At 45.0% G+C, this 14,853-nt stretch overlaps 1 protein-coding gene across 6 annotated transcripts in view; it reads right to left on the minus strand.

The window, feature by feature from the left end:
- Window positions 1-9,770, minus strand: part of DENND1A (DENN domain containing 1A) — a 512,100-nt gene extending 502,330 nt beyond the window's left edge. For 4 of the 6 annotated variants that reach the window (XM_032595666.2, XM_032595664.2, XM_032595665.2 and 1 more), the window contains exon 1: window positions 9,482-9,713. The gene's annotated coding sequence lies outside the window, so the exon portion shown is untranslated. The other 2 variants (XM_030294533.1, XM_030294532.2) reach the window with 2 other exon arrangements.
- Between the last annotated feature and the right edge of the window lie 5,083 nt (window positions 9,771-14,853).

Genomic DNA, 14,853 nt, shown 5'->3' on the forward strand with positions numbered 1-14,853 from the left:
AGTATGGAAAGAGCCCAAATGTCCATCGATAGATGAATGGATAAAGGATATATGGTACCTACGACCCAGCAATAGCACTACTAGGAATTTATCCAAGGGATCCAGGAGTGCTGATACATAGGGGCACATGTACCCCAATGTTTATAGCAGCACTGTCAACAATAGCCAAATTACAGAAAGACCCTAAATGCCCACCAACTGATGAATGGATAAAGATGTGGTTTATATATACAATGGAATACTACTTGGCAATAAGAAAGGATGAAATCATGCCATTTGCAGCAATGTGAATGGAAGTGGAAGGTATTATGCTGAGTGAAATAAGTCAGAGGACAGATATGTTTTCACTCGTATGTGTATCTTGAGAAACTTAACAAAAGACCACGGGGGAAGAGAAGGGGGAAAAAAGTTACAAACAGAGACGGAGGGAGGCAAACCATAAGAGACTCATACAGAGAACAAACTGAGGGTGAATGGGGGAGTGGGGGAGAGGGGAAAATGAGTGATGGGCATTGAAGAGGGCACTTTGGGATGAGCACTGGGTGTTGTATGTAAACGATGAACCATGGGAATCTACCCCAAAAACCAAAAGCACACTTTACACACTGTTATGATAGACAATTTGACAATACATCATATTAAAAAAAAAAAAAAAAAAAAGATGTGGTATATACACACAGTGGGGTATTACTTGGCAATCAAAAAGAATGAAATCTTGCCATTTGCAACAATCTGGATGGAACTAGTGTATTATTTAATTGAAATTAGAAAAAAAACAAATATGATTTCACTCATATGTGGAATTTAAGATACAAAACAGATGAAGCTAAGGGAAGCAAAAAAAATAGAAAAACAGGGTGGGGGACAAAACATAAGAGACCCAAATATAGAGAACAAACAGGGTTGCTGGAGGGGTTGTGGTTGGGGGGATGGGCTAAATAGGTAAGAGGCATTAAGGACACTTGTTGGGATAAGCACTGGGTGTCACATGTAGGGGATAAGTTACTGGATTCTACTCCTGAAATCATTATTGCACTATATGCTAACTCGGATGTAAATTAAAAAAAAAATTTTTTTTAATTAAAAAAAAAGGCTAGACGTGAACAACAGCACCAGCTACACAAAGATAAATATAAGAAGGTATAAATCTTATGTAAAGGTGAATAAAATCTTCAAATAGTTTGTGAGAGAAGAGACATGATGTTAATCACTATTGTTCTAATTATTTGCATGCTTCTCTTATCTCTCTCAGTGGACTTTGAGCTTCTTTTCTCCCAACCAGCAAGAGGAACAGTGCCTTGCATAGGATCACAAACCTTCAAATAAATTCAGTAAAATGTAAAACACACCATCCTAGCATACTCACGGAGAGCAAGCAAATACTTTCTCTCTGGCTTTAAAAAAAAAAAAAAAAGCCTATAAAAAAGAACACTTGCTTTGACTCCAGGTGGTTCAGACAGGCGTGCTCGACCTCTCCAAGCAGTAGTAGTGACAGCTGCCATTTACTCAACAATCCTTTCTCCACTGAAGGCGAGATGCAAGGTCACTTCTAGCCCTCACAACCACCTTACAGGTGAATCTGTTAGCTTCAGGACTCAGATGGGGACTGCACGGGTCTCCAAGGCCCACATTCCCCAGCTCCTCTCACACCCTGGAGTACAAGAACTGTTTGCTCGGAGTCAAACAGCATCTTTCTCTACATTAGTTTCCTTCCTCCTATTTATTCATACAGCCTAAGCGAGATCAATGAAACATCCCTGAAACCTTTCCTGTGGCTCAAGTGAGTTCAAAAGTTTATTTCTTCTCTAACATCTAACATGGACAGATTTCCCTTCAGCAACTTGGCTCAGGCCACTTAAAGTCTTACTCATCAAATGAAGCACATTCACTACGAGGCCCTTAAAAGATTTCTTCCCTTCTCGCTGCAGACTAAAACGCCTTCTCCCAATTATAACTTTCCACTTTTCCTCAGAAAAGCAAACACGTTACATAACTGGCCCTCACCTTCCAAACACTCATTTCTAATGTAACTTTGCTAACCTCGGCAAATCATCTTTGATTCTTCTCTCACCCCTTACATGTAATTTGTCACCAAGTCCTGTCAATTCTACCCAAAATCTCTCTCAAATCTGTCCTTTTTCTTTTGACAACTAAAACCTCACATCAGGCCTTGATCTTCTACAGCATCTGTAATGCAGTTCCATGAACCAGTGGTCTCCAATTTTTTTTTCCACGTACTCCTTCCCTATCAAAAAATTTAAGCATACATTTGATACAACGATTTATAAATTATAAGAATGTCTTACTATACTAATATATACACTTGAAAACACAAAAGAAAATTTTGAAGGTTGATAAAAAACATACATATAGAAGGGGTACCTGGGTGGCTCAGTTAGTTAAGCCCCCAACTCTTGATCTCAACTCAGGTCCTGATCTCAGAGTCATGAGTTTAAGCCCCACGTTGGGCTCCACACTGGGTGTGAAGCCTACTTTAAGAAAAATAAGAATAAAAACAAAGATAAGTTCTAACATATTCTTTTCACACCCCAGTGCATCATCTTGTACAAGCCTGAGATATCACTGTTCTAAACTACTGCTGCCACAGTAATCTTCCTAAAAACCCAAATCTGATCGTATCACATTCCCAACTCAATCTTTCAATGGCATCATGTCCCGGTGGCATAAGCTTACTTTTTCAATTTCACCCCTAACCTTTATTCACATATCCTATATTTCAGCTATACCTGTCTTTTACACAGTTCCTTCTGCCTACAAAGTCTTTATCTTTGACAACCACTGATTCATATATAGTAACAGGTCTCTAAGAAAAAAAAATACATTCTAAATACTGTAACCAATTTACAAATGAATTTTGGGAAGGTAACCTATCTTTTCTATAGGAAGTCAAATGTTTTGAACATACCTTTTGTTACTTCCTTTATTTGGCTCCTTTTCAAGTCCTAAATACTTGGAAAGAATGGGTATGGATTCCAATAAAAGTCAAGGAGACCAACTTTGTTTTTGTTTTCTTTGGTTTATTTTTCTTCCTTGTTTATCTTTCCATTTCCCAACAAAATCCTTTTAAGCAAAAGGATGTTGTAAATCCAGAGATTAGTTCCCTCTAGGGCCAGGAAAAAGGCTGAATCTTTGCAACCCACAACTAGAATTCCAGCTAGGAGCTTACACGCAGATGTAACAGTCTGAAACATATTTTCCTAAAGCAACATTCCAGGTTTTACATTCCCTGTTTCAACCTTCCTAGCTGCTGTGCAAAACCCTTGAAGTTGACTGCAATGGGCTAAGACGAGAATGACAGAGTGGCACCCAATACACTGTTCAGAAAAGTCATGACAATTCAAGTGACTGATTCTGGGCACTGACAATGGGGAGCACGGTCTGCAACAAGACTCTCATTCCGCCACCCTTCGTACCATCTTCCACGGGGGCTGGCAGGGGAGCACTGTGGTGGCGAGAGGAAATAGAAGAGACAATAGTGGGAGAAGCCCTGGAGGAAGGCACATATCAACTTCTGCTCTCATCCCACACTAGGGAGACATGTCAGCCATGCTACACACAGGCCTCACAAAGAAGGAAGTCTGTAGTGTATTTTGGTAATGGGATCCTTTGAGGAGCAGTCTGAAAACAAGACTGGAGCCGAGCTATCCTAAGAAACCAAAGCTGCTTCTCTGTACCAGAAAACAATAAGAAGGGGTTCGCCCACTCCCAAGTCATAAAACTTCCGCTGTTCTTCCTCTAAGAATGCCTCCTCCCTTCTCCAAATATCACCTTTCTACGAGAAGGCCAACATGGCGGAGAAGTAGGGGGATTCGTACTTCCCGCGTCTCCCAAACAAACAAGGGCTGAAGCCAAAGGACTTTGAACCCCAAGAGTCTGGGAGGAAAAGAGACAAACATCACCTTTCTTTCAGTTCAAGTTCCAACCTCTGCTGAGAAACCTATCTCTTTCTACGCTGATCTTTTGTTTTCCACGCAACTCATCTGGGCCAAATCAAAACCACAAGGAGATAACCACTTTACACAAAGTGGTACAATTGCTTCGGAAAACAGTTTAACGGTTTCTTAAACAGAGTTACCATATGATCCAGCAATTCCACTCCTAGGTATATACCCAAGAGAAAGGAAAACATATGCCCACACAAAATGTTCACAGCAACATTATTCATAACAGTGGAAAAGTGGAAACAACCCAAATACCTAACAACTGATGAGAGGATGAAAATGTGGTTTCTCAATACAATGAAATATTATTCAGCAATTATTGTATGATTCCACTTATACGAAATGCCCAGTATAAATCTACAGCAACTATAAGTAGATTAGTGATTGCTCAGGGCTGAGAGGGTTTGGGGGGAATGAGAAACAAATGCTAATGGGCATGAGGTTTCCTTCTGGGGTGGATGAAAATGTTAAGTTGGATAGTAGTTATTGACCACACTTTTGTGAGCAAGCTAAAAATCATTTAATTATACGTTAAAAAAAAAAAACAACAAATGTTATAGTTGTGTGAATTACATCTCAAGTTGTTTTCTGACTGCCATGGCCTACAAGGCCCTACTCAGGCCCCAGTCTTGATCTCAGACCTTACAACAAGGCTCTGTCCCATCAGTCACTACCCAAACCTGTGGACTTCTAGCAGATCCTGAAACGGGTCTAGGATTGTCTTGCCTCGAGGCCTTTGTATATGCTCAACTCTGTCCGGAATGGAAAGTCTTGCCCAGTCTCTTTACAGGACTAATGATTTCTCATCCTTGAAGTCTCAGCTCAAATGTCAGCTCTACAGTAAACCCTCCCTCACTGCTTTAAAACAGGACAGCCACCCTGCATGGTCACTCAGCATCTTGTTTCCTTTCTAGCACATCCACATAGCTTTATGGGAATTGATCTGTGATTTTTCATCTGTTGGGTCCACCAGACTATAAGCTCCATGAGAGTAGGAATGAATATGCATTATTCAGCACCGTAATTCTCAGTGTCTAACACAATTCCTGGCATGTGCCTAAAAATGGTAATTAACGTTTTTATTTTCTTAGTATGCCACATCTTCACACATACTGCTCCCTCGGTGGGGACTACTGCCACCACTTGCCCTTTTCACACCCTTATCACCTCTCCTGTCTCAGCTAAAAAGCTCTATGAAGCCACCTTGGCAGACAGCCTCTCCATCCCTTCACCTACTCAGCACAAGCTGCATCTCTACCATAGCACTGCTCGTACTGTATCATACTCGGGTTTTTTGGTGGGGCGGGGCCCCAGAGGGAGTTTGTTTTATTTTGCATTTCTGTCTCACTACTATTTTGGAAAACCTTAACGTGAAGGAAAACCTTTATTTTTTATTTAGTTTATTTTTTTTTTTTTAAGAAAAACCTTTATTTTTGTGTCCCGGGCACTCAGCCCACTACCAGGCACATGATATAGTACTACTAATTACGACAATACTAACATAATAATCACCAACATTTTGTGGGTGAATGTTCAATATGTGCTTCACACTTAGTTCCACAGTGAGTGAATGAATAAACGGATACGCTTCTGGGTCACCAACCTCAAAGAGGTCACAGTCTGACAGGGACAGAAGACAGGTACACAGGCTAATGCAAAATAAATACCACCACAAGGCCAAATGAGCTGCTCTGCCCTGTCCCTATGCCTTCAAATCTTAGAGTATGCTCTTCTCTGCATCCATAAATGTCAGGTTTCCTCAAACTCACTTAGAATACTTCCTTCGATTACTTACAATCCACTTCCTGCCCTCGGTGCCTGGAAACAATTTCTAAGATGTCACCACAAGCAATATTAAACTGCCACACAGTTTCCTGCTATATGTCTGCATTATCAGTTAAATTGCTTCACATTAACCACATTCTAGTCCACCGGGATCACTCGAACACTAAATAAGATTTAAACATACCTGTCGAAGACTGCCAGTTACCCCTGCTCCTTTCATCCCTCTAGATAAAGGTCTGCTTTCCAGGGTGCTACCTGCATACTGGTGACATTTTCCTTCCCTGGTCAAAGTAAATGTTTGGTCTGAAGCCAGACGATATTCCTTAAGTGAACATGAACTAAAAAACACTCTTCAGAAAAAAATAAGTAATTCTCTGCATAGACCAGGGCAACTTGACTTAAAAACATAAAAACTCTTGTCCTCAAGAGTTTAGGTAGCAAACTATTCTTTTAACTCTACGTGTACTCAACCCAGAGCCTTAGTTAGGATCTTAACTCAGATCCTAGCAGACTTCTTAAATCATTCCACAAATTCTTCCTAAACAACCTTATATGGCAGGTACTGGGTCTGACACAGAGAACTCAAAGACAAAGAGAGTCCCTGCTCTCAAGTATGCCTGGCTTAATGTGGAAGACGGTCAAGGAACTAACTTTAGTGCTGTGATGGCGATAAACACAAGGGGCACGTGGCCTCGGCGGGGCAAGGGGTGCACAGATAAAGGGCACCTGTCCTAGGCTGAAGAGAGGACACACAGCTGAGGGGCACCCAGCCTAGGCTGGGGAGGGGGATGCAGAGAGGAGGGCAGCTGGCCTAGGCTGGGGAGGAGACTCAGGGTGCAGAACCAGCATCAGGGCAGGCTTCCTGGGGATGGCATCTAATCTCAGGCAATAAATTCCCATTCTCTCATTTGAAAAATGTGGTTAGTAGTACCTACATCATTGGACAGTTGTGGGATCTGATAAAATGGTTCGCACAAGGCAATACCACCACGCCTGACACAGAGATTGTGCTCAACCAGCCTTAGCCTCAAAGTCTGATCAAGCACTAAATCTCAGCACCTGTGCCTGGCAACTCACCTGCTTTACTGATGATACAAGAGACACCAGCTGCACAATTACACACATTGTTTTTAATCAACTTTTATTTTTTAATAATGAGAGTGTTAAGTCCTGCTCTTCGCATTAACAGTCTAATTCCTTGATCATCAAAACTTTCTTCCATTTCTCATAGCATGCCATTCCCTGACGTTCCTGGCATAAAACAGACTGGTTTTCTTAGGTTTGTTTGATAGAGAAGGTATAAAAGAAAACTAACAGTTACTGAATTTTTAATCTGGGCCCAGCAATCACGTGGACACTGCATTTATTTGTTCATTATGACTCTGCAGCATTATAGTCTCCCCCATTTTACCGTCAGGGAAACTGAGGGTGAAAGAAGTAGTTTGTGCCAAGTTTCACAGTCAGTAGACAAAAGAGCTGGAATTTGAACCCAGATCTGATTCCACATCGTCAGCCTGACTGGGCCACACGGCAGCAAAAAGTGGGAAGCCTGGCAGCCACAATGCTCTCCTGCCCAGAGGGGCCCCACAGTGCTCTCTGTTCCACACTCCCCCTACAAATCCGCACCCCCCCCCCCCCCACTGTCCCTACACAACAGAGCCTGTACACTTAGATTTCAACTCAGGCAGCTCAACACCTTGAGCGAAGTCTGTTCTTTCCTGTCAGGGTGCGACAGGCAGTGGTGGCCAAAGCTCTGTTTCCTCCAAAGACTAGGGCAGCATCGAAGTAGATGGTCCCAAGCCACCTGTCCATCCCCATTCCCAGCTGCACACAGACGCTGCTTAGTCAGAAGTCACCGTAAGTTACAACTACTTTTCACAGCTCCTCTTCCAGTCTCACCACAGGTAAAGCAAACATATTTCCCCAAGCCTAAGTTTTTTACCCCAGAGCAGTCTAGTTTCAAGACCAAGAAGGTTATTCTTTATGCTAATTTCACACCTTAGTAAGTTCCCTTGCCCAAGTGCTCAGAACACTTATGGGTTCCACAAAACGCGCCTGAGATGCACGTTAACCTACAACCTTCAAGATCAAGAGAGAGACCTAGATGCCCCGTCATCTGACCTTCCACTTGTTGGATTTTCACGCTAGTTGTGACAATGACCGCCTCAGGTCGGCCAAGTTTCCGAACGTCTCTGTAACAAGGGTAAGCATCCTCACAAGCATACTCTGCGACCGTAAGGTGGCTTTTTGGGAAGTGTTTCTAAGTGCTATCGAAATCCAAGTTCACAACTCTTACTTGGAAGCAGGAGTTGAACTTGGAGTACCTCCTTAATCCCGAGGCTTCACACACCACGTCTTTTTACCTCCCAAACCCCTTAAGCTCTTGTTTGGAGCACACTTGTAACTTTCTCCCCTCCTTTCCACAAAGTCAAGAATGAACAGTGGGCTCCCGCACCTCTTCCGTTTTCATTATCATAAGCAAACTTTCGCAGCTTCACTTAGCGCATGTCTCAGGGCTGCGGCAGCACAGGAGACATTTAGTGAATGGGAAGCCTGAGTCAATCAGGGGACTACAAGGATGGGCAAGGGTCACGCTACAAGGACACTGACTGCACCTGAGAGGCAGCATTTGAATAAGTAGGAGAGTTCATCCTCAAGGCCCTTCCTTCCCCTTTCAAACTTCCCAAGCAACATTCTCAAAGCGCTGAAATAAACACATTCAGCAGACTTTCTTGTAAGCAGGTTTCAAGTGTCCTATGAAAGCCGTTTAGGGAAAAGCCTATGCTGTCCACTTTAAGTGCCCTCAAACAATTCTATTACTCATAGAGAAAACTGAACATTTGTTAGTGATTAGAGATAAGGCATCTCATGCTCTGGAGCTGAGGAAGGGAGAGGCCGAAAAAGGACCCGGCTGGGAGGGGAGATAGAGCCCAAAGCAACACACCCAAATTGGACTGCATAAAAGTTTGCACTTTCCAAAGTCAACTTCTAGGTCTAGAAGCAAAGGCAACAATGTTTCCACGGGTTCTGAAGTTCCATGTATCAACAACATCCCCGGAAAACGAATCCCCCACTGAGGATTCCAGGTGAATGAATGAGTGGAGGAATTTGCCAGATTGGATTACAAAGCCTTTCCAACCACCATCAGGATCAGGTGCTCAATTACGACACAGAGGCATCTTCATAGCCTTTGGCCCTTGCTTTGTGGAGACTTTCACAGATAACAGGGCTTTTAAAGGAGGAAAGAGAAAAGGGCCCTCCTCCCTCGGGCCATCCAGACCTTAAATCCACGAGTGGCCCCTCCGAGAACCGCAGGCCCTAAGCAGACCTCTCAAGACCTGCCCAACTCTCAGGGGAGCCCCAAACACGCCCATTTGGGGAGTTGCTTCCGGAGGTTTCTCGCCCTCCCCCCCCCCAACAGTTGTATGAGCATTTTCAGAGATTCTGTTACCCCAGGAAAGGGGCCACCTCGTAATCTCTGCGGCTCCCGCCCTCAGGTGAACAGGGGACACCTGACCACCAGAGCCCTTCCACCACCACCACCACCCCCCCCGCGTACCCCGCCCTCGCGCCTCCCTGGATCGTCATGGCAACCGTCCCCCTCCCCGCGTGACGCCGGCACGCGGGGCGCCCCTCAGGCCCCAGCAACAAGTCCCCCGCGCCGCCCGCGGCCTGCAGCCCTCGCCCGGCCTCGCCGCCCCGCGCCCGGCCCGGCTCCGCCCGGCCGCACTCACTTGATCCTGGAGCCCATGGTCCCCGGGCCTCCTCATGGGCCCGCGGGCCCCGCTCGGCGCTGCGCTGCCCGCCCGCCCGCGGCCGACCGGCCTCCCTCCGGCGCTCTCCCCGCCCCTTCCTCCCTTCCCTCAGGCTGGGCCCGCCCGCTCGCAGCTCGCTCCCTCGTCGCCGCCGCCGCCTCCCGGGGTTAATGTACTCGCTCCAGCCCGGCGAACGCCATGGTCGCCGGCGCGCGTACCCGGCGCGCACCGCCCCCTCCGCCTCTCACACAGCCGCCTCCTCCTGTCCGCGCCGCCGCCGCCGCCGCCGCCGCCACCCGCGGGGGCTGCCGGGAAGTGTAGTCCGCTGCCGGGGGGCGGGGCCGCCTGAGGGCGGTGGGGGGCGGGAAGGGCGCGTCTGTCCGCCGGCCTCGCGGAGCTGGGGGCGCGGTGTTCCCGAGGGCCTCCCCCACTCCGACTGCGCTCCGGTAGAGACCTTACAGTCCCCTGAAGAGAGACCCTCGTCCCTTAGAGACTCCCGAGCTCACCTGAAGAAGCCTGCACCCATTCCTCCCCTTGGAGTCCTCCCGCTCAGTAGCTTTGGCGTTGAGATCATGTCTCCCAATCAGGCTTCCGTGAAAGCACAAGTTTTCCCTTTTTTAAATGCCATACCTTCCAGTAAGTTCCTTAAGGGAACCGCAGACCCTCTCCTCTAGCACACTATCCACTTCCCCAGCATGGTGCTTGATGGAAGCCCCTTCCTCTCCCCTTAGATCTGTAAGGAGACCTCACATACCCGCAGGAACGCCACCTGGGGGCTTTGTACTACCCGTGTAGTGGCTCTGCTCCGCCCTACCCATGAGGACCTCTGCCTCCCTTTATAAGCCATTTGGGAGGTTCCCATGCAGGAAGGTCGTGTCACCGTAACGGCCCCTGACAAAGAGTAACAACGCCAATGAACGTATTTGAGTCAAGCACCAACATGCTGCCTGCCTCCTTTCCCCCTTGGGGCTACTTTCATGAACACCTCAGTATCCTTCCCTCTAAGCCTGGAGGAATCACAGAGGGAGTAATAAAGACAGCTACCAATAGCTACTGTTGGCTGAGTGGGTGAGTGAGTGTTCTCACTGAACCGGGCACTATATTTCCCCTACATGGTTAGCATCTCACGATAATCTAGTGAGTTTACAGCCCCCCCCCCCACCTCCATCTCTCAAAGAGGAAAGGTTACATAACTAGCAACTGGTGGACCGGAGATTAGCATCCAGGCTGAATAATTCCAAACACATGTGACACAGTTATGCTTTAGGATGGCACCTTTGGCCACACGTCAGAAAACATGCCAGGTTCATGGTTCACTTTTGAAATTAGTCTTTTCTTTCTTCTCCTTCTTCCTCCACTTCTTTTTCTTTTACAGTCTTCTGTCCTAAGATGCCATTCATTCTTTCTGCCGTTTTGGCTCTTGTAAATTTGTGAAGTGTCCCCCCACCCCTCAATCACTACAGTAACTGGCCCTAGGTCCCAGCCAGGCAGGGAGCAAAGAAAGCAAGAAGAACTGCTTCTTTTGGAGTTGTATTCAGTATAAAGGTAATCTCTCTCTTTGACCTATGCCTTGAGATTGTTAAAAGAATAAACTTTTTTGAATTAAAGCAAAAAAGAAAAAAGAAAGAAATTGAAAATCCAAACCGCCATTTTGAATTCCAAGTCTTCTGCACCCAGACACCAACACCGACTTATAAACACCCCCAGGAGCAAAACTCTGCTAGACGGGCAGGGCCTCTGTGGTGTTTATTCACCTTGTTTCTTATGGACCCTCTCCAAAGAACAGTTGTTATCAAGATCTTCCCTGGAATGAGCAGCCAGTTCAAAAGCTCTGAGCAGGAGACTATAAATAAAACAAAGTTATTTGGTGGAGGGCAAAGCTGGCTGCCTTTCAAAGGAGGTTGTAGCCATCCTGGCCACAAAAATGTCTGGGTGCCTGCTGGGTGGTGTGTGTGTGTGTATGTGTGTTGGAGGGGAAGACTGGAAGTGGGCTTGGGGGGTTATGTATCTGTCCAGGTGGCCTCTGAGACTACAGGGTGGTCTAGGGAGAGAGCATTGAACTGGGAGTTAGGACTCTGGCTTCTAATGCTAACTGCACCGCTCTCTAGCAGAGCAATTTAAAGCAAATGATCAGAAAATTGCCTGCTTCAGTTTCCTCCTCGGTAAAATGGCTATAGAGGATGAGGAGGAGCTCACATCATAAGAGAGAGTATAATGTAGGAGTTAAGAGCCCAAGATCTGGAGCCAGGCTACCTGGGTTCAGATCGCAGCTCTACCTCTCACTAAATGTGTACCCTTGAGAAGGTATTCACTCTCTCTGTGCCTCAGTTTCTCTGCCTGTAAAATGGAAATGATGGTCATAGATCTTGCTGAGTTGACCTGAGATTTAAATGAATACATGACACCTATAAAGTATTTAAACAGGGAATCGCTTATGAAAAGCACACAAAAGTTATCAGCAACTATTATATGCACAACTCGGCCCAGTTTTGCTTTCATGATTAACAGTAATAATCTTCATAATAAATAGTCCTGTACTTGGATTCGGGAGACCTGAGTTTCCAACCCAGAATGCAATTGTTTATATTCTGAAGCACAATTTAGTTCAACTGTAAATGATGGAAGACTCAAATAACAGTGACAGAAAAAAAAAAAAAAAAAAAAGAAATTTCTCTTTCACCTAAGGTCTGGAGCTGCACATTCCAGAGCTGGCATGGCAGTTCTACAAAGCATACTCTAGGATTTGAAGGCACAGAAACAGGACAGGGCAGCTGATTTGGTGCTGTGGTAGTGTTTACTCTGCATTAGCTTGTGTACCTGTCCTCTGTCTGTGTCAGACTCTTTGGGTGACCCGGAAATCTATCATATTGCTCCCCTGTTCTCCCAATCTTCTACCTCGTGGTCCAGGAAAGCTGCTTGAACTCTGGCCATCTAATCCGCAACCCAGCCAGCAGGAAGAAAGGAGGTCATGCCCATCCCAACCCATCTTTAAGTACACTTCCCTGTAGTTCCTCCCACCACTTCCATGTACGTTCTATTGGCCGGAACTTAATACAACCACATCTCGTTAAGAAATATAGCCCTTTTTTTCAGACAATCATGTGCATAGCTGAAGGGGGTCATTTCCAGGGAAGAAAGGGAGAACAGACAGTGCAAGACAACCAGCAGTCTCAGCCAAGCTGGGTGTGGCTATATGACCTTGGGCAAGTCACCGTGTTTCTCTGGGCCTTAGTTTCCCTATATCCAAAGTAGGAGAAATAAGCCAGACGACCGCTCTTCAAAGTCCTTACCAGTTCTAAAAGTCTATAATTCATTGGCTTATTGTTTTATAAACCTAGGTAAATCTGATGTTATTCAAATAAAAGGAGGCCTCTCTGCCAAGTACATGGCATAATCAATTGTTGGAATTGAAACCTTCCGGTGATGAGGAAGGGCTTGGGAACTTTGCCTTCTGGACTGTTGTCAAAATAGGCTAAGCGTACCTGGCAGATAAATAGTCCAACGGTGTGTGTGATACCACCTGCACAGACACTTTGATGCTCCTGTTTCCAAGCTTGCCCCCACTCTCTGTACCTGTTTGGGTTTTGCTGCTTAGGATTTTGAGATCTGTATCTACTTAGGGAAGGACCTGCAACCCCAAAGATTTCTAATACCTCATCAACAATACAGTATGAAACACCGGGACCAATGGGTCGGTGACATGTTGTTCCTAGCACACTTAGTTGTGATTATATATATATATTTTTTTTAATTTTTTTTTAACGTTTATTCATTTTTGAGAGCATGAGCGGGGAAGAGAGAGGGAGACACAGAATCTGAAGCAGGCTCCAGGCTCCGAGCCATCAGCACAGAGCCTGACGCGGGGCTCGAACTCCCGAACCGTGAGATCATGACCTGAGCCGAAGTCGGACGCTCAACCAACTGAGCCACCCAGGCGCCCCTATATATTTTTTTAAAAATGGAGATAGAATTCCCATGCTATAAAATTCACCATTTTAGGGGCGCCTGGGTGGCTCAGTCAGTTAAGCATCCAACTTTAGCTCAGGTCATGATCTCATGGTTCGTGGGTTTGAGCCCTGCATCGGGCTGTGTGCTGACAGCCCAGCGCCTGGAACCTGCTTCGGATTCTGTGTCTCCTGTCTTTGCCCCTCCCCTGCTCGCGCTCTCTCTCTCTCTCTCTCTCAAAAATAAACATTAATTTTTTTTTAATTCACCATTTTAATGTGTATAAGTCAATGGTTGTTAGTATAGTCACAAAGTTGGACAGCTATCATCACCTTAACTTTGTAACACTTCATCACGCCCCAGAAAAGTCTGTACCCATCAGCACACACTCACTTTTCCTGCCCTCCTTCCAGCCCCTGGCCTTGAATCATAATGTTTTCAAAGTTTATGCATCTTGTACTACCTCTCAATACATCATTCTTTTTTATTGTCGTATAATATTCTATTGTGTGACTAGACCACATTTTGTTATTGATGGACATTTAGGTTGTTTCCACTTTTTGGCTATTATAAATAGTGCTGCTATGAACATTCACATATAAGCTTTTGTGCAGACATATGTTTATAATTCTCTTGGGTGTTGTGGTTATATTCTTTGGAGAGAATCCACAGCTCATTAATAGGGGGTACTGCTCCCTTCACCCAAAAAAGAAGACATTATATAATGAAGTAAGTTTGGGATATACAGAACCATATCAAGTTAGTTTTTTTTTTTCCCTGAACATCTCATGGACGTTCATGTGGCAAAGTGTATTGGGGATCTCCTAAGAGGGGAGCACAGGCACTCCCAGTAGTTAAGAGAATGGACACCGGAATCAAGGAGACCCAGCTTGCTAGTTGAGTGAATTTAGAGAAAGTTACTTAAACTCTTTGAGCCTTAATTTTCTCGTTTTTTATAAGGGGATGATAATACCCACCTCATGAAGATGAAATGAAATAAATAATGTAGGATTCCTACTGTATATATATTTGGTATTCGATAAATGGAAATATTATTGTCGTAAATGCCAGATTGATAAAGACAGAAACCACATCAGGCTCATTCATACCTAGACCTCAGTATATAGTACAGAGCCTGGCATGTGTGCAGTGACCAACAAATATTTACTGAATAAATAAATGACCTCAAAACCTTCATTTTGAGGCTCATCTCCTAGAAATAATAAGCCACAGAATAAGATTTGGGAAATGCTTTCTTTCTTAAATTTGAACTTAGTGTATTAAATTAATATATTTCTTTACTTTCTATTTTTTTAAGTTAATTTATTTACTTTGGCGGGGGGAGGAGCAGAGAGAGAGGTAGAGAGAGAATCCCAAGCAGGCTCCATGCTGTCAGCACAGAGCTC

This window comes from Lynx canadensis, chromosome D4 (genome assembly GCF_007474595.2).
Source record: "Lynx canadensis isolate LIC74 chromosome D4, mLynCan4.pri.v2, whole genome shotgun sequence".
NCBI lineage: Eukaryota > Metazoa > Chordata > Mammalia > Carnivora > Felidae > Lynx > Lynx canadensis.